Raw genomic sequence first — 26,465 nt, 5'->3', positions numbered from 1 at the left:
CTCTTTAGGAAGCCTGTTCCAGTGTCTGACCCCCTCTTGGTAAAGAAATGCTTCCTAATGTCAAGTCTGAACCTCCCCTGATGAAGCTTTGAGCTACTCCCACACGTCCTATCCCTGGATCCCAGGAAGAAGAGATCAGAACCTCTCTCTCCATGTCCCCTCCTCGAGGAGCTGCAGAGAGCAACGAGGTTGCCCCTCAGCCTCCTTTTCTCTGAACCAGACAAGCCCAGAGCCCTTAGTCGCTCCTCAAAGGACATTCCTCCCAGCCTCTTCACCAGCCAACAGCTGGTAAAACCAGTTGTATTTCAAGTGACCCTACATCATGTGCAATTGTGGGGAAAAGCCAACGAGAAACAAGCCCAGGCTGAAGAATAAACACAGTGCTCCAGTCTCGCCTGTTGGAAACGCAGCAATGCGGCAGGTGGACCCTCCTTCTACAGATCAGAACATGCTGCAGTGCAGAAAAGGGCAGAGACTGTCTTCCCCAGCCCATGTTTCATCAGGCACCAGAGGAAACCCTGCTGAACCACGACTCCCATAGCTGCACAATCCTTCCTCACCTTCCCTCCGAGCAAGGACTGACAGGCGTAGCTGCTCTCTGACGGTTACACACAGGTAACATGCCAAAGGGGCAGGCAATTCACAGAAGGCTGATGTTGGCTCCATTAGTTAACTTCTCGTACTAAACAGAATAAGCTGAATCTTACTCCTTGAAATTAAAGGATGGTCTGGATGCTGGTAGGTTCACACGCAACACTGCATGTTGCAAAGAGAAGTCTTGACAGAAGTGTGAGGTTGCTCAATGGGATACCGCAAACACGTCTGCAAGCACAAAGCCAACAGTAACGGGAAATAAAAACCGCCATGCGCTTTTAGAAAGAATGTCTACATTCAGGAAAGACTTTGATTAATGTCAGCCTAATAATGTTTTATGTGTTTCAAGAAGTAGTGCATAGAAACTCCAAGAATCCAAGCAGACTGCAAAAGAAATATTAATGAAGTTGATAAACACATCCTTTCCTTTCAGCCCCTTTGTACTTGCTATGTTCTCTACATGGATACTCTCTATTATTCATTTCTCTCTTCATCAGAAACGGATACAGAAGGTGGATAGGTTTAATACTGCCAAAGAAAATCTGGTGTACACATGTTCAGTGCAGCAGGGGAAAATGCGCTCTCTGTAACATCCCAGAACCATCACCTGTCACTCTGAAAGAAAGTGGTGTCTCAGGGTGATAACTGCACTGGAGTAATTCCCATGCTTTGATATCAAAGGACTCCTCCTAGTGTTATCTTCCATCTGCCAGAGAAAAGATCACTCAAGATAGACCTTCCAGCCAGATGGAGCCACCAAAAATTCTCTTCATCTATCAGAAAGCTCAGACATAACTGGGATGCACTCATTCATATTCTCCTGCTCTCCCTCCTGCAAATACCCAAAGATAAATTACTCAGACAAACTCAAATTTAGACTTTAAATGTCACAGGCAAATCTTATGCAGCTCATTTTTCCTTTCACTTTTTTCCTTGGTGTGAAAGAATTATTCTTATTAACTCACTGGGGACCATGTCTTCCTTTCACTATCTGAGGAAAAGTACAACATGACAGACAGACCTTGCACAATATAAAGCTGGCGGAACTGCTCTCTGAGTTTACCCCTTAAAAATCTATTTCAACAGTTGTGAATTTTCTCAGTATCGCCAACCCTCTTCTGGATATCAGTGTCCAAGTCTGACCCTTCTATAAAATGGGAAGGCTACAGTGATACAGTCTCCTGTAATTTGTGAGGTGTCTTTTATTTTTTTGATTTACGTACATAGAACTAGTCTCGGAGCAAGGATGATTAGGAGAGAGAAATACATATATTAAATAAGCAAAGCTATATACACACACACATGCAGTCCTATGACCAAGGGGCTCCCAAACAATGTCCAAATCCAAAGCGGGACTCTAACTCCCCAGCTGACTCCTACAAGCCACCAAGCCAGGCAGCTCATGCATCTCCTTCTTCTTGGACAACTGACTCTGCCGGGAGCCTTGTAAAATTTGAAGAATCACATTAAATCTTCCCAAGACTACGTATTTGCCAACATGTTGAGAAAAAGGACTTGGAAGGCTGTAATGGCATTTCCTGACGGCAAGCACCAGAGGTGAGGCTGGCAGCAGCACTGCTGACTGCAGCCGTCTGGCACTTCCCCTTTTCCAGGGCCATTTTCAACTGTCAAAAAAATGCAGCCTCTTGCTAAATGTCACTTGGGGTATCTCCATTAAAATGACGCGTATTTTTCTGAAAATAAAGCCAAAGAAAAGTACTTTTCTCTTCCCAAGTTGAAAGGTCTTGGCATCTTTTTTCTTTGAGAAGCTGTAGTATCTCTAGTCTTTGAATAAAGGACTTGACATGACCTAGGAAAAAGCTTCATGCCAGAGAGATGCTTTTCACTGTCTTCTGAAATGAGAAAGGTGTAATCCTGTGAAAACAGGAAAAAGAGTAAGGAAATGGGACAAGAGTAAGGAAAAGAAGGGAAAACTGGGACCGAGAGATATGCGAGGAAGATGATGGATAAGAATACAGAAGGAAATTTGGCTGGGGAGTCAGGGTGAAAAGCAAGATGAAGGAGGGCAAGAGAGTAGGGGAGGAAGGAGGGTGAGAGTCAGCTGATCAGTCTCGGCAGAAGCGAAGGAGAGAAGATGGGTGCAGAAGTAGACTAAGATCAGGAACTATTCAGGTGAGAACAGGGTGAGCTGAGACCCATCCAACAGGCAGCTGGTACACGGGGAGACTGGCATGGGCTTGGCAGAGGCAGGAGCTGAGGAGGCAGTAGCAGAGACCTGAGAGGGTGGATGGGAGACTGGCAACAACAGGGAGTCAAGCAAACAACAGGAAAGTAATGTAAGTCCATTTGGGCGAAAAGAGAAAATGTACAGTTTGCTAGGATGGGAAGAGTGGCTGCAGAGGGAAATACACCTAGGGGAGTTGTAAAAGTGGGGGAAAGATGTAAGAATAAGGCTTAGGAAACTACAGGCAACGTAGGAGAAGAAAGAAACAGGTCTAGTCAAAAGGAGAAGGTCAGAAGAGACCATCTGTTGGCAGAACTATGCAGAAAAACTACGCACTAATGCACACTGTCTGTACCACTAAAGCACATTCCCCTCCAGAGCCAAGTCCACGAAGGAGTGGAAGTATGCAGCCAAGGCAAAATATACACTTTGGGGACAACTGGGCTAGAACAAACCTTTTACTTTAGCTCATTTCTCAGCTCTGCTGGCACCAATAGCACAAAGCAGCAGAGCAATAAAATGGACTGATACTACAGTATTTTTCCATCTGAACATGAGGAAGAACTTCTTCCTTCTGAGGGTGACGGAGCACTGGAACAGGCTGCCCAGGAAGGTTGTGGAGTCTCCTTCTCTGGAGATATTCAAGACCCGCCTGGACAAGGTCCTGTGCAGCCTGCTGTAGGTGACCCTGCTTCGGCAGGGGGGTTGGACTAGATAACCCACAGAGGTCCCTTCCAACCCAGAACATTCTGTGATTCTGTGATTCTACAGTACAGTTCTTTCAAAATACAGAACAATAATGCTCTGTGCCTGTTAAGGATGAGATACCAATTCACACAAGCTGTGTATTTTGTTCAAACTGTCTTTTTAGACAGGCCAATGGCTCGAGGGTCTGCCACAGGGAGTCCTTACTCCCCATGGAAAACCAGACAGGCCTGCCCCGTAATCTCTCCCACCCAGTGTCAGCCGGAGGCTGTGAGGAGTGGGCTACAGCTTGGCAGGGTGTTGATGCCTCCCACCCTTGCATTGCCTCCAGCACAGCTGGTGCTCTCCAGGTACCGCCATGGGGGTGGAAACAATGACCCTCAACTTCTGCTGGACAAGACAGGGACAACGCTGGCAGACTTAGCGCAAGACAAGCAAGACGGGTGGCCAGATCTTTTTGGTGCTTGTGACTGAAGGAAAAAAACCACTCACTGAAGTAAACAAAGGTCCGAAACACACCAGAAATACTCAGGTGCTCTTGTCACTACACCCTCTCCAGGTTTCCAGAGGCTGGCAAGCAAAGCAGGGGTGTGCAGGGCTCCCTTTGAACCCCACACCCAGGTGCTGTTCCTGCAGAAACCACACTGCAGGGGAAGGACAGAGACAAAAAGCAGTGGGGACACCTGCCCCGGGCTCACCCTGATGGGTCTCACGCACTGTATACCTGTATACCCACATCCAAGCTCTCCTGGGTCCACCACTCTAAGAGTGCCCCTAATTATTTCCATGGTAACTGGGCAGGTACACTACCACCTCCCTCCCTTTCACTGTATTCTCTTTGTGCATTTTAATTCATGGAACTGGCATGCAGAGCCCAGGAAAAACAACTGTGAGATTTATTTCTTTACTGAAAAAGCTGCAGAAGTGCTGCTGCTGATGGCTGCTGCTAGAGTTATAGATGCATCAGGGTAAACTACTGCACTGAAAACCTTTCCCATGACCCAGTATGGAAACAGTTTTTAAAACAACTCAGCAATACACTTAGACGTCAACAACAGCCTCCTAGCTACTGGGAAAAAAGTGTGTGTGGGAGACTTCACTGCTGCCTGACGCAGTCACTCCAATAAAGTCTAATTTCATATAATCGACTACAGCAAGTTCAAGTGAAGATCTGGGGTGACGGGGAGACAGGAAAGGCAAGAGAATAAGCAGCAGTCATCCAAAACTATAAAAGCTGATATCCTGGTACTCCACCTACCCATGAACTGGGGGTTCTGTGCCCAAACAGAATCATAGAACGGTTTGGGTTGGAAGGCACCGTATAGCTCATCTAGTTCCAACGCCAAATCACCCCTAAAGCCTCAGGCAGTGTTTTTTTCAGTCCTCACCTCAGCTAGAGAAGTCCAGCTGTTACAGATACTGAAACTTATGATACAAGAAGGTTATCCGGCAAGAGGAAGGCGCTTTGAAGGAAGCACAGCAGAACTTGAGCCTCACCTCTTACTCAGAACACTGACGAGTATAAAACACACATGATTAACAGCTGTACCTAATTAATGGATTTCAGAATAAATCAAACAGAATAAGCTTACAAAAGCTTTCTCCCACAATTTCCCCATGTCCTGCAGAGTACTCTCCAATGATGTGTGACCTGGTTCACAGCTCTTGAGCCAAAAAGGTGAGGTTACTGTCTCCTATCTCTAGAGACCTTTCTGTAGCAATATCCCAGTAAACTCACACCACTCCTTGGCTTGGGGCTGCACTGCTTACCCCTAAAACAAAGAAACCAAGTTCAAAAGCTCTGGTAATTTTCAGAGTGTTTTATATTAACTAGGCATTAGGTGATTTCCTGCAGATCCAGGAATCACAGAATCACAGAATCACAGAATGTTAGGGGTTGGAAGGGACCTCTGTGGGTCATCTAGTCCAACCACCCTGCCGAAGCAGGGTCACCTACAGCAGGCTGCAAAGGACCTTGTCCAGGCGGGTCTTGAATATCTCCAGAGAAGGAGACTCCACAACCTCCCTGGGCAGCCTGTTCCAGTGCTCCGTCACCCTCAGAGGGAAGAAGTTCTTCCTCATGTTCAGACGGAACTTCCTGTGCCTCAGTTTGTGCCCATTGCCCCTTGTCCTGTCGCTGGGCACCAGTGAAAAGAGCTTGGCCCCATCCTCCTGACACCCACCCTTCAGATATTTGTAAGCATTTATAAGGTCCCCTCGCAGCCTTCTCTTCTTCAGGCTGAACAAGCTCAGCTCCCTCAGCCTCTCCTCGTAGGAGAGATGTTACAGTCCCCTCACCATCCTTGTAGCCCTCCGCTGGACTCTCTCCAGTAGCTCTTCATCTTTCTTGAACTGGGGAGCCCAGAACTGGACACAGTACTCCAGATGGGGCCTCACTAGGGCAGTGTAGAGGGGAAGGAGAACCTCCCTTGTCCTGCTGGCCACACTCTTCTTGATGCACCCCAGGACCCCATTGGCTTTCTTGGCAGCCAGGGCACACTGCTGGCTCATGGTTAATCTGTCGTCCACCAGCACACCCAGGTCCCTCTCCACAGAGCTGCTCTCCAGCAGGTCCACCCCAAGCCTGTACTGATGCATGGGGTTGTTCCTCCCCAGGTGCAGGACCCTGCATTTGCCTTTGTTGAACCTCATCAGGTTCCTCTCTGCCCAACTTTCCAGCCTATCCAGGTCACGCTGAATGGCAGCACAGCCTTCCGGTGTGTCTACCACTCCTCCCAGTTTGGTGTCATCAGCAAACTTGCTGAGGGTACATTCTAACTCTTCATCCAGGTCGCTGATGAAGAAGTTAAACAAGACTGGGCCCAGTACTGACCCCTGGGGGACACCACTTGTTACCAGCCTCCAACTAGACTCAGCGCCGCTGATGACAACCCTCTGAGTTCTGCCATTCAGCCAGTTCTCAATCCACTTCACCGACCACTCATCCAGCCCACACTTCCTCAGCTTCCCTAGGAGGATATCATGGGAGACTGTGTCGAAAGCCTTGCTGAAGTCTAGGTAGACAACATCCACGGCTCTCCCTTCATCTACCCAGCCAGTCATGTCATCATAGAAAGCTATTAGATTGGTCAGGCACAATTTCCCCTTGGTGAATCCATGCTGACTACTCCTGACAACCTTCTTTTCCTCCACTTGCTTGATGATGGCCTCCAGGATAAGCTGCTCCATCACCTTTCCCGGGATGGAGGTGAGGCTGACCGGCCTGTAGTTCCCTGGGTCCTCCTTCTTGCCCTTTTTGAAGATTGGAGTGACATTGGCCTTTCTCCAGTCCTCGGGCACCTCTCCTGTCCTCCAGGACCTCTCAAAGATGATGGAGAGTGGCTCAGCAATGACATCCGCCAGTTCTCTCAGCACTCGTGGGTGCATTCCATCAGGGCCCATGGATTTGTGGACATCCAGATCGCTTAAGCGATCCCTCACACAGTCCTCCTCGACCAAGGGAAAGTCATCCTCTCTGTAGGCTTCTTCTCTTACCTCCGGGGCCTGGGATTCCTGAGGGCCAGTCTTAGCACTGAAGACTGAAGCAAAGAAGGCATGCAGTAGCTCTGCCTTCTCTGCATCCTCCATCACCAGGACACCCGCCTCATTCAGCAGCGGCCCCACATTGTCCCCAGCCTTCCTTTTGCTGCTGACGTAGTTGAAGAAGTCCTTCTTGTTGTTTTTGACATCCGTTGCCAGCTTCAGTTCCAGGTGGGCCTTGGCCTTCCTCGTCGCATCCCTGCACGCTCTGACCACGTTCCTGTACTCTTCCTAAGTGGCCTGCCCCTCTTTCCACATTCCATGGAATATTGCTGCTGTAGCTTCTACCACTTTTTCTTCTTCATCCAAAGGCTGATCTGCTACCTCAGACCACTCCTTTGCCTACACAGTCCCAACACGATGGTAGTGAGTATGAAAGTCTAAAGGTCTCCATGTTCCTCTTCAGTAATCTCCCATACTGACTGCATTTTAGAAAAAAACAAATACTAGAAAGAGCTCTCTTCATCACAGAGGGATTCGTGGACTGCAAATTATTCCTTTAAATGCAAGATCCAGCAAGATGCAACTAATAAAACGGCTACTGGAACAACAGCCAAAGTGCTCTCTTCCCCATTAGTCTAGACCCAACTGCAAGACACCGAGGGTATGTGATGTATTTAATAATACTGTTCAAACACAGTTTCTTTACCTTCCTCCTAACGGCCCAGCACAGACCAGCGCTAAGTTGTCTGTGGAACGGAGAGCACAGCAGACGATCATCACATGCTGCCATCTTAGCAGAACTGCATTTAATCAGGCAGCACAGTTCAGAGCCAGTTCAAAAAAGGGGTCTCGCTAAGCAAACACCCTGCATCTCAGCCAGAGAGAGCTTGCTTCAGGAAATCTGCAGACGAAGCTGAAAAATGTAGCAATTTAAAAGGAGCAAAATTGGACAGTAAGAGTATTTACCTTTTATCTGAAAATGATTCATGAGACACCCCTACGAAGCGCCAGACAACAGCAAAGCAGTTCATCTACTATTGATAACCCAGCACTCCCAAGCCGTCAATAGCCATTTGAGTACTCCTAGTGTAAATTTAGCTTCGTCTTCATTATTTTCTGTATTGAAAGACCGCGGACGTATTCATGGATGTTTATGCAATGACAAGAGAGCACAGTATTGTATGTTTTATTACACTGCCAAAGCAGAATCTCATTCAGACACTGCTAGTGTATAATTTCTGTCTCTCTAAAAGCTGGAAGGCAATCATTAGCAAGTTGGATCTGGCAAGTTCGTATTATCTATCTGGTAATTATAGTAAGATGGAGAAGCCTTCAGAAAAAATACCCTCCAACTTCTCCATTTACTACACACCTGATCAAAATAGTATCACCATTGCCTAAATTAGCACATCTTTCTCATAAACCATTATTCAGAACACATTAACATTAGCATAAAAAGCATTAAATAATTATTGGAGGCCGTACCAACTATATTTTATCTTCTCTTTCAAATTCCAAAATATAAAACTATGCAATGACAACTTGAACGCAGGAAAACGTGTTATTGACAGTGTGACAAGGTAGGCTACATGGTAATTTGTTGGGCATTACTAGCCCAAATGAACACAATACAGATCTAGTTTTTCAAAATATGTACACCATTAGTAATGCTATTCATACTGCTGGAGTGCCAACACACTAAATGCACACCAAAAGATAATCCCATTTTCCAGAGGCTGCTGTAGAAAAGGACAGAGAGATGAGAGACAAGGGGGAGGGGGAGGGCATACATATGCATACGTATACAAAGTAATCGGGATGACTGGCCTGTGTCTCATTATATCATTTATTCATGCTTCAGGTGAAGGGGAGACAAGGAGGTGCCAGGAAGATCGCAGAAGCTGGGACAAGATGGCTACAAAGGGAGCTGGAAAGAGAAATCAAAGAGAGCAAGGGAAGTGAGTCCAGGGAGGAGAGACCATGAACAAACAAGTTCAGCCAAAAACAGTGACTGGGGGTAAAAAAAGTAAAAATGCCAGGCTAAAACTGCTGGGAGCAGAGGGGTGCAGGAAAGGTCTGAGAGGTGCTTCGGTTGCTCCGTTCTTGGGCAGGGGCTTCACAGTCCTCAGCATGCCACGGACCCCTGGTAAGCCCCACGTCACAGCCTGAACGACACCAACCCAAAGGGCAGGGCTCCTTATCTCTCTGGCTTACACACCGTTTTAATTACGCCAGTTGTCCCGGCCCTGGGAGGGTTGTCCCCGCGGGGCCGGCTGCTTGGTTCCGGGCCAGTGCGGACAATCGGGGTGTCCCGGGGGAGCCCCCTCTGCCTCCCGGTTCTTGCCCACCTGAGCTGCAGCATCACCCACCCCCACCCCGACCCCCTCTCCTGGCTTCTTTCCAAAGAAGCCTTCGGGTTAAGGTAAGGCTACGCAGGCTGCAGTAACAGCATGCCAGCGCACGCATCCCGCTCCCCACTAATTCCCGAAACCACAGCGAGACACAAACAGATGCAATTAGCGAGGCAGGAGCTAGCCCAATTGAAGGGGATTGGTACATATGTTAGAACAAGACGCTGGAGCCGCAGCCCGGTCGCATTTACATGAAGAAATCATTTTATGCAAATCTCTTCTCCACGAGTGAGGGCCGTACAGGAGAGGAGAGATAGCGCTGCACGGAGATCCACGATGCATGGCAGATGGGCAATTTAAGGTAAATCATACAGTTCAGTTATACAAGCCATAACCTGGGGAGAAAAGTGTGTAGTTTCAAAGCCATAAATTATTTATAAATAATACAGCCTTTTCGTGAAATATTCAAAAGGCCAAGCACCCGTTTTTCCCCACCACTTTTCTCCACTTTAACAAACCAGAGGGAAGCTGAAGATGAATACCTTACCAAGAATGAGCTCGTTTTGGGGGAGGACAAACTTAAGGTGGCGGAGTTAGTTAGGGGCTTGCAGGCGGGACGGCAGGAACTGAAGGCAGGAGGGTTGCTGTGCCCACCCACCTGGGAGCAAGGCAGCGGGAGTCAAAATGAGGGGGCTGGAGCAGGCTGAGGAGAGAAACTGTCCCCCTGCGAGCCCACACCCTCCCAGGGCTGTCCGCCAAATATTTCAGGGTTTTTTTAAAGTGAAGTCCACTGCCCAGATTGACAAATCACGGCTGCGGCATGCACGCGCGAGGTGTATTTTCTGTCCGCGGCGCTGCCCCCTCAGAGCGCTGGCTGTGCTCTGTCCAGCCTCCGTGTTCAGCTCTCCAGCTTCTTTCAGCACTTCCCACTGTGACACCTCAGCAGCCTGACACCTTCTCGTCTTCATTGCCCAATGCAGCACCTGCCCAAATTCCCCTGCAGTGGCCAACTCAACCAGCTTCTCCTTTTTCTGATGTCCTGCCTGGTGACCCTGCGTGCCCACCAGTGCTCTTACAGGTACCCACCTTTTGACAGATACACCCATAGTTCACCATTTACTTCCATGTTGCAGACTCTTCGCTCTTCAAAGTCCTTTTCAGATCTTCACGCTCAGTTTGCATTCGATTCAACACAGCCTGGCTGGTTTTTTTTATCGGAATCATTAGGGGCAGATACCCATATGCTCGAGGATATCTTTGTAGTCTGAGTAACTCCTAACATTTGTGCTTTCAGCATACCACTGTTTCTGCTTGCTTATATACAGATGCAGATGCCTTATGTGACTTTTACAACGTGTTTAAGCAGCCTCCTGTGCCAAGTCTGAGGATATAAATTTTCTCCCTCCTGACTTTCTCCTGTTTTCAACTGGTCTGCTGTTATTCAGGTGTGGGAAAGGTACTTCAGCGTCTAACAAGCTCTAAAAGTTAAAAGATAGATATGACACACATAATTCAGACCTTTTCTGAAACTCTTTGAAGCCCTGGTGTGTGTTTTCTTTGTATTACAAGTGGCGAGTTTGCCTAAATGCTACAGGAGTGTAATTCTTGAGTTCACTGCTCACGCCACATGTGCAGGATAAGACAAATAAAACTTACAACACAAAAAAACCCCTGATTTATTTTCTTATTAGCTACAGATATTATCATCACTCTCTTGTATCAATTAGCTGCAGTACAAAGATGGAAATACCACAATATTTCCTCTCAGTTTAAGTAGTGTCACATTTTTTACTGGAGCAAAACTGAAAATAAACATACCTGTTTTACAATAAAGAGCAAATGTAGCACCAAGTGTCACTTTATCCATGCAGTCACCTCTCTGCCCCAGGGGTTTGCACGTACAATCCCTCTGAAGCCACAATGGGGTATGAACACGCAAATTCCAAAGTGATAAGTACATTTTCAGTTATTATGGAAATCTTCTCAATAGCTATTGTTCATGTACACTTTGGCCTGTCAACCTTTGCAACCTTTTGGTTAACAATGAGGTTTGTTTCCGAACCTTCCCAAATATTTTTAAATGAATTAAAATGCCACATGAACTCCAACCTGCTCAAGCATTTTCATTCCCACGCCACAGCCTTTAGGTAGCAAAAGCAAAGGACAAAATCTCTCTTTTGTAGGAAGGAATTTCTCTCTTGGTTAAACTTGTACCTATCTAAGTCTACATCCACTTCCCAGGTCAGATTTAGAAGAAGAAATTTTCACCCATTTTGCAGCTCACTAAGGCCTTAGCCTCTCTTATCACACATGCAGCTGTTTCTCCTTTAAGTCTCTGTTATTGTAAGTATATTCAAACCTTAAATGGTACCTAAGCTCTCATGCATGCCTTTAATTGGGGAGGACACGTGTGAAGGCTTGGATTTTATCCTCTCCTAAAATGGAAATGCTCCTTCTCCTTTGGGAAAATCAAACAACTTCCATGAAGACTGCTCCTCTTTCACCTCGAAAAACTTTATCCTTGACCTAGAAAGCCTTCTACAGTCTCCAAGGATTGCACTAGAGCAATAGCATGTACACTGAGAAGGCAGCACCAGTATATCTAAGATCAGGCTCTCTGTGAATTTTTAAAATAGTGACTAGGAAACAAATTTATATGAAAAATGCTTCAGTCTTTGTTTTGCAAACAGCGAGTCAGCGCATAAAACTAAACTGGACACGAATAGCCAAAGGGTAACTCTACTGTTGCTGCCCTATTGACAAAGATTAAAGCTATGCCTGTCACTAACAGAAAATTAGTTTGCAAGCCAAAACGAGCAGGTGAAGGTCATCGGTTACAGCTCCACTGCTCCCAGGTGCATTACGAGCGGCATGTTTGGTGGGGTGTGCTGCCGGGCGGCTGTGAACTCGCCAGGAGGAGGAAGCACGCAGCGGCACACCGTACCGCTGTGGTTTACAACAACAGCCCTCTCTGTCGGCTTGTGTTGATAAAAGTCTCCTGCCTTGAGTCTTGGATATGAAACTGCTTACGGCCCATCAGTACGACAGCTGAGCACCTCACCTGCTGTTCCGTGGAGTCACATGGGACACGACCTAGCTACAAATGGCTCGGAAACAGAGCTAGTAACAATTGGGCTTTAAAGGAAATGAAATACCTAGAAAAAGCAAGACAAGAGGTTTGCACAATAAGCATTATTTGTCCAACATTTACAGGCTCAAGTCACTGTGAAAAGTAAGATTGTTCCTTATTTCTCACACACTTGGTCAGAACCGAGGTGAAGTTAACTGCTCTTTTGCACACATCCTGCAGGAACAGGAGACGACGACAGATACTGCATCCCTGCCATACAACCCAGGGAGCATACAGGAGATTCTCTGGTTTAAAAACTGAAGGTGAACTGAGAAACAGACATAAGGTACCAAGAACATGTTGCTGTCCTTTTTTTGGTGAGAATGGAGAACCTTTTTCAAACTTTTAAAGAACAAACTAGAGAACTGTTGTTTTAGAACAGGCTCTCTTAAAAAAAGTCTGTCTGCAAAAAAGGTGCCACAGAGGTGGTCCTACCACCCATCCCAACACAGCTGCTTAAGAGTGTAGTTGGTGCCACCATGGAATCACAGGGTGGTTGAGGTAGGAAGGGACCTCTGAGGGTCATCTGGTCCAACACCCTGCTGAAGCAGGGCCACCTAAAGCCGGCTGCCCAGGACCATGTCCAGATGGCTTTTCTGTATCTCCAAGGATGGAGACTCTACCTCCTCCCTGTGCAACCTGTGCCAGTGCTCGGTCACTCTCTCAGTGAAAAAGAGTTTCCTGGTGTTCAGAAGGAACCTCTCGTGTTTCAGTGTGTGTCCTTCCCTCTGGTCCTGTCACTGGGCATCACCAAACAGAGCCTGCCTCCATCCTCTTTGCACCCTCCCTTCAGCTATTTATGGATACTGATGAGATTCTCCCTGAGCCTTCTCCTCTCCAGTCTGAACAGTCCCAGCTCTCAGCCTTTCCTCAGGAGAGAGATGCTCCAGTCCCTTAATCATCTTCACAGCCCTTGGTGGGACTTCCTCCGGTAGGCCCATGTCTCTCCTGTACTGGGGATCCCAGAACTGGACCCAGCACTCCAGGTGTGGCCTCACCATTGCTGAGCAGAGGGGCAGGATCACCTCTCTCCACATGCTGGCAATACTTTGTCTAATGCAGCCCAGGACACCACTCGCCTTCTTCGGCACAGGGGCACATTGCTGGCTCATGCTCAACTTGGTATCCACCAGGACCACCCTGTCCTTTTCTGCCAAGCTGCTTCCCAGTCGGCCAGCCCCCAGCATGTACTGATGCCTGGGGTTGTTCCCCTGCCAGGGCAGGACTCTGCCCTTCCCCTTGCTCCTGGTACCTACCACTCATAAGCTCAAATTTTGGATGTGGGATAACTCCTAGCCACTCCCTGTAGCAGAGCAGAAGGTGACATCCCCCGGACACAGCGCTGCCCAGCTGGGGACAGGCACAGGCATGGCTGCCCCACCAGAAGCCACACTCCGGTCAGCATGCGCGTGACCCATGATCCTCAGTCCCGTGTTGGCTACATCCTCCTGGAAGCTCCACTTCACCATCTGCACCGTATCAGCATCCCCTGATGTAAAGCTCCACATGCACCAAATTGCCAGACCACGCTTTTGGAAGTTAACGCTGTCCTGAATCAAACACCCATCACTGACAGGGCTGAGAGACAAGAATCCAGGAGAGAGGATCACGCAGGAGAGTGAGAAAAGGGTAAGTTTAAGTCTGCAGCGCGTGCCTTCACCCGCAACACCCCTCTCCTGCTAAACCGAAAGACCAGCTGCAGGAAGAGAACGCAGCACTGCATTTCTCCCTGCCACCGAAACCTCGCTCTTTAGCATCTGCCTGACTTAACAGGATAATGGTTTTTTGCAAGAGCTTGCTCCTATCTGCATAACATCAGGCCGATGCAGACACACACCACAGGTACAGGCAGTTAGGTGTTTAAAAGGTCTAAATCTCTCAGCTCTGGTCATTTACCTACAGCAATCTTCACACTTCTCTTCTCCTGAACTCAATCTTTCTAAGTGCCAGCTGCTGATGAACTGCAGGGAGGATGATTTTCACTAAATGATGAACACTAACATTCCAGAGTTACACCTCTGAAAACCGATTACTATCTATTGACAGATAGCTTAAGCACAGAATTTCATGAAGGTTTCTTTGTTTTGTTTTGTTTTATTCCTCTAGACTCCAGTGAAAGGAAGCCTCTTCTCTTTAAAGCTGTTTTTTAATCATCAGTGTATTTAATTATGCGGGCTAATACTAAGATACAACTGCTCTGTGAAGCAGGGCACATAGGAACTGCAAAGTCTTGGAAATGCTCCTTCCCAGGGAATCACAGCACTGCAACATGTAATTTCTGCCCAGTTCAGAAAAAAACAAGTGAAAACAAGCTTTTGTGGTTACTGCATTTCCTGAAAAAAATACTACTTACTGCTGATTAAAACTGACAACTTGTGCTCATTTTACCACTGTCCAAGAACTAATATTTCAGTGATTCCCACAGCTGGGAGAAGCAAAGAAGGGACAAATATCAACAAAGGGTTTCCCGGCTCCCAGACTGAGGTCCAAACCTCCAGGGCTTCGGTGTCCCGGGGTAGCTACAGCCAGCTCCTCGAGCCACCTCACCTCTGCACGAGCCGGTCCCACAGTACCGAATGCCTCCAGTGCTTCCAGTCTCTGTGGTCCACAGCTGGGGACGAAACCCCCAGGCTGCCTGCCTCCAGGAAACCCCGCAGAGAAGACTCCCGCTGCTCCGTGGTCTGGCACCTGCCCTACCCTGCCAACGTATCTGCAGGAACCCAAGGCACAGCCAGGCAGGGCTGTCAAGGCCACCCCTGCAGGAGTTTGGGGGTCCCATCACTTGTTCCACAGACCGGGCTTCTCCCCCCAGGCCAGCTACGGGTGCTGATGTCCCTGCTGGAACCAACCCCACCATGCTATTTGGCCGCGCTGCGCCCAAGCACTGAATAAACGGGAAACAGACGACTGCTGAGTTATGGTCTATCTGCCTGCTTTGCTGAGTAAAGAATTCAGCTAATTTCCTCATAATAATGATCCCCCATTTTGGGGTGAAATCAATCCGCTGCTTCTAGGCTAGTTTTCTTTCCTCCAGTACTTCTCTAGGGCTGTTCTTAACCAAACCTGTGAGAAGGATGGTAACAGAAATCACCTGGAAACCAGCATCCATCAATTCATCGTAACTGGTCAGACCGGGCACCACAACGCGCTCCTGTAACTGGACCCAGTGACCACGTCTTTCCCCACCATTTACCCGACTGTTAACACTAATCAGTTCCTGGTGTACGTGCTTTCCAGAAATGAGATGTACTTGTTAGGCAAAATTAAAGATGGAGTCACAAGTGAGCAAGGGCTTCAGGATTCACTCACACAAATTAAAATACACGATTGATACTGAAATGCAAATCAAGAGTATGAAACTAAATCTTCATGCTAAGAAAGGGAAAAAAAGATTAATTCTTGCTTTCACTAGTCAATAAAATTGACTGGAACAACAATTTAAAAGATTGGACAGACTGCCCACCAAGGTACCCTGGAAAGCTGAACTGTTGTCCCTCTACATAATTAGCATAAAACCATTTCCCAATGCATTGGCAAATTGCATTTAGCAAATTGCCAGGAACATTTTTTCCCAAATTTGGCTACACTGGCAACGCTAGAAGGTGACTGTATACATGCATCCCATTTGACTACCAAGGACATATTTAAGAAAACAGATAAAACAAAAAGGGAAGAAAATCACATCAAAACCATCAAATGGCATTAACAGATAATATTTGAAATGCAGATTCACTATAGGTGGTCTATAGGTAAGTGTTTACCTCAGGTCCACATGTTTAATAGTGTCACATGCTACTACTCCCTTGAGTGATGAATTAATCCACAGAGAAAAGCTCTGTGACAAGTCACATCACAAGAGTCACGAAATGGAGGTCACTGTGCCAGCTAGCAAATGACACATTAAAAAGGAAAAAAAAGGCAGAAAATGCTCTTTATACTTTCCACTTCACCATGAACGTGAGGGATTTATTCCACTAATCCATGGCTGGCAGTGTCGGGGCTACTTGGAGCTGCAGAGACAGAGCGAAATATCCAATTTTTAAATCCCCTCCAGCTACATAAAGGTAAGAAAGAAGAGCACTTCTGCCCCCACTGAGCTGTTATTACACCGCTGACTGTATTAGACCAACATCATTTTCTGAAATGATGAATTAGAGGAAAGCACACATCACAAACAGCTTCCTCCTGTAACTAGTATAGCCAATAAAGATGGCCAAGATAGTGCCAAAACATACCTTTTTACAGCATGCACATTTCTAGTTTATTTTGCCTGTCTGATTACAATGTTATATTCCTATGTGGAGAGTGGGGGGCGGGGAACTGCACAAGAGACCTTGCCTATTCACATATGAGCTTATTCAGACTAGTTAAGCATCAGGTCACAATTTACCCTTCTGGGGCAAAAGCAGCGTCCTTTCTTAAAAAGTGTTCTAAAAATGAGGCAATATTTAACAGTACCTCAAAGTGTGAGACAGAATACACATATCTAGTTTGGCCTTTCCATATTTTTTTCTTCTTTTCCTTAGGCAAGCAAATCTATAAATCCTCTTATCTAATGTGTTAGATTAATAAATGATGAAGCTACAAACAAGAGAGCCCCAGCCTTCCATGTGTGCTCAATTATTTTGCATTTAACAAGAGTAAAGGAAAATGAATTTAATTTAATCTCTGTAATTGCCAAACTAAATGACACTATCTTGCCTATTATAACAGATCAAAACAATACATTTACAAAATCATTGTAAAAAGTGTAATTTTTACTCTGAAGAGCTTTTTGTGGTGTATTTAGCTTCCATCCCTGGAAAAGCACCTACCAGACGTTGCGGCAGAGGTCATGGAGATCATGCTTTTCCCCACTACTAGGCTCTGGATCAGAGCTATTTCTAAGCTAAGCTCCATGACAGCATGTCAAAAGAAAGTGCAATTATATTTTGGAATGTGCTTGCTGAATATTCCTTACTAAAGTAAGTCTGGATCCGCAGGTTTTCTCATAGTTTGCAAGCTCTATCAGTCTGAATGTTGGTCTATGCACACCAGTAGAAGGAAAAGTAGCTGTTATTTATCAAAGGAAGAAACTTCAGCAGGCAATGCAATTTGTTAGGACATCACCCTCAACACCATCCGTAGCACATTCTTCAGCAACTTCTTCAGCAATTTCTTCCCGCATCTCCCTTACTTGGTCTCTCCCACCAACGTGCCTGGGCGGCAGTGTGAGTGGCAGCAGGTAAGAGAGAGTGTTGCAGGCACCAGCGCTTCCCCGCACCCCTCACCCCCAAATCTGCGCCCTGCTTCCCAACCCCTGCTCCCATTGCACATCTGACCTCGCCATTAACTCTCCCCCACCGTGGCACAACCCCTAGAAGAGGACTTCAGGTCATTGTTCTCTGTGTACCTCTTCCACTTTGAAATCACCTTGCTTGGACGTGAGTAACGAGGGCTACCAGCAGCACCCCAGGTAAGGCTTCTCTACAGCCCTGCACAGCGGCACCAGCCCTTTCATACATCTCTGGAAACAGCTTGCCCGAGGCAACCAAAGATCTTCCTTTGCCATGTTGCAATAAGCACATCCAGGTCTTTCTCCCCTTCAGTCACTTCCGAACGTTGAGTCTCTAATCCTTTTGGCTTCAGCTGCAAAATTCCCATTGATTGATAATGGATTTTCCACTGATGTAGAATGAGGCACTTCGACTACACCACTATGAATTAACAGAAGAGAGCTCTGTTAATCCTTTATAAGCAAGCTTAATCTTTTGGTTTCTAGAAGAAAGAGCAAAGGCCCCATTTTTCTCCCACATCAGCCAGAATGTGATTATTATTTCAGAAATTTTTTTCTCATTTTATTTCACTGAAACCAGTATTTTTTTGGAAGGCACAAATCCAGACACCACCACAGATGCACACTTCTGCCAGGTAAAAAAGAAAGAGTTCGAGCTATGAATACTGAAGCTGAAAGCTGGGATCAGCACTCTGGGACTCACAGTTACTCCATAGAAAGTGCTGTCATCTGGAAAGAGCAGACTGACAAAGCCTTTATAGCATTCACCTTTCAATTAAACAAGAGTAACATCTGAAACTTCACATTAAAATAGCTGTAAGATTTGTTGGGGTTTTCTCTCAATTATGTGATTTGAACATTTCCTGTACGTTAGCAACCGTTAGGGCTATTAAACTGCAAGCAACTCCAAGCATCTTTGAAGACCGTTACAGAACTTGGCTAATAACTCTAACGCAATCAAGTCATCAGAAAGATGAAGTGACCTTACATTAAGACACTTTTTCCATTAAAATGAGATTTTGTTAGATCAACTCAGATAGATACACTTTATTAAGTCAGTGGGTAGCAGAATGGCTCTTCTTTGCCGGAAAGCAAATCCAACGCTATGCCTGGTAAACAGGAGCTCAATCATGCAAACCCTTGCTCTCTCTCTTGCAGAGAAACCACTGCTCACAAAGACTTGTCCCACTGCAGTCAACAGTCTGAGCAAGGATACTTAACAGCAGTAAAATCCTGAAAGATCAAGCCCAAATATCACAGTTGTAATTGGTACCGCACATCAAACAGCCCTTAATTTGACCTCCTACCCTGCAGTGCACTAGATGCAAACATTTCATTGATTTACATTGATGAATTACCATTCATCATAAGCACTGCTTCTATGCTAGGATGAAAAGAAGCCTTCAATACAGCAGCTAAGTGATTCCTCTAAAACACTGGAATGCCACATATCTCCGTAGGACAATAAAATGTTTGTCTTTTGTCAAGCATTTCATTGCCGCTGTTCAGCTGGATGACCTTTTGAAAGGAGCAGTGGAAGCTGACACACACCTTCATTAAAGCAGCGGCTCCGTCTTCCCCCCGCCCGCGAGAACAATGAGCGCGGGAGGGAAGAGGTGAGCAACCCACGGCGTAATGAAGAGATTTTGGTTCAGAGGGTTATCAATTATTTATGAGTAAATCCCCAGATGAGCACATCCAAAGCTGAACAGTTTTTAATACGTTTCACTTCTGTACACATGGCACAACACAACCAGACGTGAGCTAAATTGGATGTCTGACTATTCAAGGTGTCAAATAGTGAGTTGAATCTGGACTTCAGTAAATCACTCTTACGTTTTCTGAAGTACAACAGTCTCCTAGATTTAAACCTCTTTCACAAAATTCCCCCAACACTCACAGAAATCCCTCTTTACAGTATTTCCAACTCATCAAGATCTCAACAAAGAAAAAGCTCATACTGAAAAACTTCTGTAATTATGCTGACATAGTTCACAGAATGGTCTGGGTTGGAAGGGACCTCTGTGGGTCATCTAGTCCAAACCCCCTGCCAAAGCAGGGTCACCTACAGCAGGCTGCACAGGACCTTGTCCAGGCGGGTCTTGAATATCTCCAGAGAAAGAGACTCCACAACCTCCCTGGGCAGCCTGTTCCAGTGCTCCGTCACCCTCAGAGGGAAGAAGTTCTTCCTCATGTTCAAATGGAACTTGCTGTGCTTCAATTTGTGCCCGTTGCCCCTTGTCCTGTCGCTGGGCACCACTGAAGAGAGTTTGGCCCCGTCCTCCTGACACCCACCCTGCAGATATTTATAAGCATTTAGAAGGTCCCCTCTCAGCCTTCTCTTCTTCAGGCTGAACAAGCCCAGCATCCTCAGCCTTTCCTCCTAGGAGACAGTTGCCTAAACAGTCTAATATTCAAACTGTTAGAAGCACAATGTCCAGCTTTGAATGGAATTTTATTCTACAATGGAATGAAATGGACCTAAACGTCTCCTATTAAGAAAAGATAAGACCAAGTTATAGTCTTTTTCTTCAAAGCAGGGTTTATCCTTTTCAAAACCAAGCACTTGTCTTTAAAGTAAAAATGTTTTATAACCATGCTTTTTAAAGAGAAGATCCAAAGATTCTTTCTGTGATATGGGAAATACAAACATTACACACTGGTCTTCTTCATGAAGCAAGGACAGTGACACCAAACAGTTGTGTTTGCTAGGCACGCTTTCCACATGAAGTTGTTAATCTATTTACCAACGCTGTCACTGAAAGCCATCAGCCTGCAAGTCTCGAAACAAAACCAAATCTACTGTCATGTAGCAAATGTCCAGATCTGCAGAAATGTTCCTCAAGCTCCCCTTTCCCACAGCTTCCAACCAACAGGATGGTGCTGAAGTCAACACTGCCGCCGCCGTCATACTTCAATGGCTGTGTCCACGGCAGCTGTCACAAGGGCCCCCAGGCCACCTTTAACACCAAATTCGGGCACCCTGTGAACCCAGGAACCCGGCTGGGCCCCGCCAGGACGTGCCCTGGAGAGCGTCGTGCCATGAGGTGAGGCCATCCTGGTGCAGCCTGGGCCCAGCATCGGGGCACGGGGCTGGGCCGCGACCGAGGGGCAGCAGGCAGCAGCCTCTGCAGGTTCCCCTGCCTCTCGCAGCCTCATCTGCAAGCTGCCTTCCACAGGGACGAGTTCAGGGAGAAGCTCATCAAACACCACGTTTTAAACCACAGGTGGAAGGAGCGCTTTCTGCCTTTTTTGCAGAACCGCAGGGGCAGAGCCAGGGCTCTCCCGTGCTTAAGCCAGCACGCACCCCAGCACCTCCGCAACTCCGGGAGCGAGCTCCGCTCCCATCCGAGCCGCGTTAGACTAAACTGCTCCACTACCAAAAATAAAAAGCCACTTAGAAATCCATTTGAGATTTGTTTGCATTACTTTGGAGGGTTTGTTATGTATTTGGATGAAAGGAGCCCATTAAGTACATCTATATTTACTTCATTACAGTGTGGCTCTTGAAGTTAGATGAAAAGATTTACTCTGGCCAAGTTTGTTTATTCATCAACATCAGCTAAGATATGTTTTCAAAGGCTCATCCTCATTGCATTTACATGAAAGCACACTGATTTGTTTTTTTTCCAAGGGTTGTATCCCATTCTGAGAGCTGGAAAAGGACAACAGAGACTTTTGTGAGAATTATGAAATCAAGGACCAGGACAGGAACTTTTCCTATGATCTCCAGCTGTTTATGGGGGGGGAAAACCCACCCCTTCCCACCTGGAGTCATTCTGTCTCACCCTGCAGACGTATTGATGGTCACAAACTGTAAGGGGATGGTCAGTCACCGTGTCCCCAGCCTAGCTGACGGCAGCTGGCACGCTGCTCACCCAGGGACACCAGCAGTGAAGAGTTCACCCCACCTGAAGCACAAGAGTTTAAGCAATTGTAGTCTCCCAAGTTGCTAAATTTTTTAGCTGCGCTTTGGCAAGAACAATTAGATTTTTTTCATAGGCGGTGTTGCAGAAGAGCTCTGCGTCACTGGTAGCACAGCATTGTGTAGAAATACAGACCGCCACCGATCAGCCCCAGCTGTTACAAGTCCTAGTTATCTCTGACAGAACCCAAACATGACTCGGTACTTGTATGCCTTTAATATCAAAATTTCATCGTCAAATTATGTAAATATTTAAATTACATTTATGGACAGTATCTTTCCTCGTCAGTTTACACTTTCCCACGCACAACTTCCAGAGTGGTTAACAATGCTGATCTTTATCCTTCACACTGACTATTCATTCATCCCTTCTAAAACGAATACTGCTCACATACGACCCAAGAGGGCTGTAACAAGGCAGTATTTATCTGCCCTAATAATCAACCGCCGCTGATTTAATTAAAACTTGGTTAAATCACACCCACGGAGTGAAGGAACGCCTCCCGTCACTCATCATTTCCACCTGACAGCTGTGCTTGGTGCACCTTCGCAGGAGCAACCTTTGGAGGTCCCACCACCCACAGCTTGTCCTCCCCAGCCCCGGTAACCACGGGCACAGCGCTGTAAAAACCCACATCGCCACGGAAAGAAAGCAGAGCAAAGCTGCAGCGGGGTTTGCAGCTTGGGGTCTCCAGTGGGTCACCGAGCAACCGCGGGCTGGTATCTGCCCCGGTCCACGAGCAGGGCACTGCTGCCTGCGCGGCACACGGGGATTTCAGGGCCAGGGAGAAGGCAATGGGCCAGGGGGAAGGTGAGCCAGACGTGGCACACGCGCCCGCGAGAGACCTACAGAGATGCCGCGGCACAGCATGGCAATTCAGAGCTTGAGGGATACCAGGGTGGAGATGGGGGAACAGCAACCAACGACATCTCAACTTCCTCCAGTAAACCTGCAGCCAGATCTTCAGGCTTCGGCTTCCTCACCCGCGCAGCAGGATTTCAGAGGGCCTCCAATTCCCACACAAATGCACAGTGATTTCAAAGTCTAGTTTATTACTAGCAGTATTAAACAAATGAGTGTGCACTGCTTGCCCTTTCCATGTTTAAATCAAAGTAAGCAGTATCTGATGATATGAACGTTTAGAAACACATCGTTTTCCCAAGGAAGAAGCTGTCCCGGACTTCTTCCCTCACTAGAACAGAAGTTTTTTGGCATCATTTTCCAACCTTAATGATTCTGTTTCAGGGCATGGTTTAGCAGGCATGGTGGTGCTGGGTTAACGGTTGGACTTATCTCAGAGGTCTTTTCCAACCTTAATGATTCAGTGATTCTATGATTATACACAATATAAGACCTGCTACTGACAGCATCGTTGGGATGCAGGGACGGGCAGCGAGCAGCCCACCTGCAAGCTCCAGGCTGGACAACCAGGGCTCCTCCAGCACGTATTCCATGCTGGCTCCACATATGGCCCGGGCCAGCAGCTGCCATTCATTCAGGGGACACCCAAAGCTGGGAGGGAGCTCTCTGGGTCCCAGTTTGGCAACCGGTAGGTGAGGGCGAGTCTCAGCATGCTGTGCCCCTCCATCTGGCCCAGGCTCCCTCCCGGCGCCAGGGCCACGGGGCTGCCACACGCCTGCCCTCCCACCGCCGCTCCGGGGCTGAGCTACCTGCGCACCCCGCGCCCGAAATCCGCTCCACTCTCAACACCTGGAAGCAGAGGCATCGCTATAGGAGCCCGGGTAATGTCATTCAGATGATTTATTGTTTCAATTAACTGTTCAACAATGTTTTCAAGCCTTCATGGTCTATTAATCTTACTCTTACATTATATTTTGCAGTTACAGATGACACGGTGTTGGAACTATGTTGAAAAAGCCCCTCTGTTCTCCATCCCCGTCCTTACTGGAAGGAAAAAGACTGTGTCCTGTTCCAGCCACTGAACTCTACAGCACTTTACCATCAGCATCAATGAGCTGATAAACAGATTTAACTCCTTTGTGTGCCAATAAAGTCCGCACTGCCCCAGGAAAGAGTGAATGTTCCTTAACTGAATGCCACTGCACAGCCGCGAAGGAAAACTCCACTGTATTTCTTGTGGATTCCTCAGAACAGTGCTTCTTTAAAATACAAATTAGCTCTAGATTATTGAGCATTTCTTATTTAGGACTTGAAATCCAGTTGCCACTTTCTGATCAATATAACTTTAATAGTAGGATAAATTTTGAGCTCAAGTTATCTAGTAGCAGTCATTTGTACATAACGTGATCTACAGCCACATTCTTGCTCAAATGCCTGGCGACGAGGCTTATGAGGAGCACGGTGCCTTAAAATGCAATGGATCGCCAGTTTCTTTTCCTCATTAAATGGCATTTCAGAAAGGAAACTGAAAAAAAGACAGGTGAGCTTGCCGAGTGTCACATCCCACCACCTTTACTCATATGAGCAACGTGTTGCCTTCAGATCAGCTTCTCGTTCGAAAGTTGCAGATCCCCATTGCTGACCTGAATATTGATTTTATGTTAATAAAATCCTGTGTTGAAATACTGGTAAAATTGCTCTTGCACTTCAGGCCTTCAAGATGTTGCGTGTACTGTACTCACTATCTTTTTTCAACAAGGGCAGGAGATACTCATCCCTTACAGGAGATGCTCTGCTGCAAAATGAGCCAACACCTGAATCATGCACTTTTCCAGTAAGGGAAAGCACTTCTGCTATATTGAAGCTGCGCACCTCCCATATAGGCATACTTATCTGGGCAAAATTTTTAGAGATGTAAAATAAGTAACCCTGGAATTTGAAATTTCTGCTTCTGTATTACCTAAGAGAAACAAATACAGTAAGAAAGCACTTCCATTTACCTACTGGGTATCTGTAGCAGTGCTTGCCTCTGCAGATTCCCTTACCAGACAGCGCTCGGCTCATCGTGTCACCGCAGCGCAGACAGACTGCAAGAGGACTACGGGGGATTCGCTTCTGGTTTCACACAGCGCACTTTTTTTTTTTTGAAGTTTAATTTCATAAAATCAGAACTCTGGATAAAAGTTAATCGAGCGCGGCTGCGAGGAAGGGGAGAAATATTTCCTGCCAAAATTTCATCTTTGATCCTTCTCTGCCTTTCTCTGCTTACCGGCTCGGTGCTGTTTCCCAGGCCGTGGCTCCCACGGACGCCCCCAGCTCCGGCGTTCAGCACCACGGGCGACCCACGGCTCTCCTCGGAGGCGGACCCTGAGGGACGGGTCAGCGGCCGAGCCGAAAGCCCGCTCTCATCGCAGCCGGGGCACCCCCAACTCACCACGTCGGTTCATTCAGATCGCCGGGTCCGTCACCGCGCCCAAGACCCGCTCCGCACCGCTCCCCGGCGCGACCGCTCCGCGCCCGCTGCCCGCTCTCCCCCCGGGCAGCGCCGCGGGCAGCGGAGCTCCCGCCGGAGGAAGCGGCGGGGCGAAGCGGGGGTCCCCCCGCAACCCTTCGGGGCGCGGCCCCCGCGCTCCCCCCGCCACCCCTTCCCCCCCCAGAGCGGGCCCGAGGCCGCAGCCTGTCACCGTCCGGCGGGGCCCGAGCCGGAGCCGGGAGGCGCGGAGAACCCCGCCGCCGGGGGAGGGACACCGGATCCCGGACCCTGCCCCGCACCTGTGACCGCTCCTGGCTGAATCACCCCCAAGCAACCAAACGGCCGGGGGCAGGGGCCGAGCCCCGCGGCCCCGCCGCCCGCCCCCCTCCCGCAGCCGCGCAGCGACCGCACGCCACCAACCCCGCGCACACCCCCCCCCCCCGCCCCCCAGACGCGCCAACTTGGCGCACCGCCCCCAACTCACCGGGAGCCGCCGGCCCCGCGGAGAGGCGCGCCCGGGGATGCCGCCTCCCGCGGAGCGCAGCCCGCAGGGGCCGGGCAGCGGCGCGGCCAGGGGAGGGGAGAGAAGGGGAGGGAGGAGCGGCGGCGGCGGCAAGTTGCGGCGCGTCCCTCTCCCCTCCCTCCTCCTCCTCCTCCTGCTCCCCCTCCTCGGCCCGGCAGCGGGGCCGGGGCACGGAGCGCGGCCGCGGAGCGCGCTGCAGTGCGCATGTCCCGCGCCCGCCGCCGTGAGGCGACCGAGGCGGCGCCGCGGGCGGGCAGCGCAGCGCAGCGCAGCGCAGCGCAGCGCAGGGCCCCGCCGCCTCCCCCGGCTCCGCGGAGGGGCTGCGGCTGCCCGCGGCCCCGGGGGGCGGGGAGGGGGGGTCTCGGCCGCCCCTGAGCGCCGCCGGCTCCGGTGGCCAGCCTGGAAAAGGAGGAAAAAAAAGAGGATGAATCCAGGCGTCCTGTTATCCCCCCCCCGCGAAGTGAGCATGGCGAATGGAGGCAGGTGTTGCGGCCAAAGGGACGCCCGCGCAGTTACTGGTGGCTTTTTAACGTTGCGCCAAGGCCTTGAAGCGAGAAAGAGCCGTGTTTTGCGTGACGCGGGGAAGTGCGAGGAGTTAGGAGTGAAAAGCGCTGTCAGGGCAAAGGCAGGAAAGGCTGCAGGGGCAAAACGCCCGCCTTAGACCTCTGGGGATGTTCTAGGGAAATTGCACAATAAGTTTGCACCCAGATGTAGGGACTGACCTAACACCCAGTGAGTTTCATACTTCCCGAGAACAAGTTCAAGCCCCGTGTTCCACTCTGCAGCAACACAGATGTCGCACGCGTGGCTGGCTCAGGGGCCGAGCCTGAATCCGCATCCGATGCTTTCCAAGAAAGGATTTACCTGTGCAGGGAAAGTGCTGAGGTTCTTGGTTTGTTTGCTTGTTTTTTAATATTCCACATGCAGCAGTACCTTCAGCATTTTCATCTCCACCTAAC

The 26,465-nt window shown here is 48.3% G+C and overlaps 1 protein-coding gene across 5 annotated transcripts in view; it reads right to left on the bottom strand.

Annotated features, from left to right (window-relative positions):
* Positions 1 to 25,576, bottom strand: part of PAG1 (phosphoprotein membrane anchor with glycosphingolipid microdomains 1) — a 115,003-nt gene extending 89,427 nt beyond the window's left edge. For 4 of the 5 annotated variants that reach the window (XM_075415944.1, XM_075415943.1, XM_075415945.1 and 1 more), the window contains exon 1: positions 25,468 to 25,576. The gene's annotated coding sequence lies outside the window, so the exon portion shown is untranslated. Of the gene's footprint in view, positions 1 to 24,779; positions 25,017 to 25,467 lie in introns of those variants that run through there. The other variant, XM_075415947.1, reaches the window with a different exon arrangement.
* Between the last annotated feature and the right edge of the window lie 889 nt (positions 25,577 to 26,465).

Source organism: Opisthocomus hoazin, chromosome 3 (assembly GCF_030867145.1).
Source record: "Opisthocomus hoazin isolate bOpiHoa1 chromosome 3, bOpiHoa1.hap1, whole genome shotgun sequence".
Lineage (NCBI taxonomy): Eukaryota > Metazoa > Chordata > Aves > Opisthocomiformes > Opisthocomidae > Opisthocomus > Opisthocomus hoazin.
This window is presented reverse-complemented; position numbering and strand designations above follow the sequence as displayed.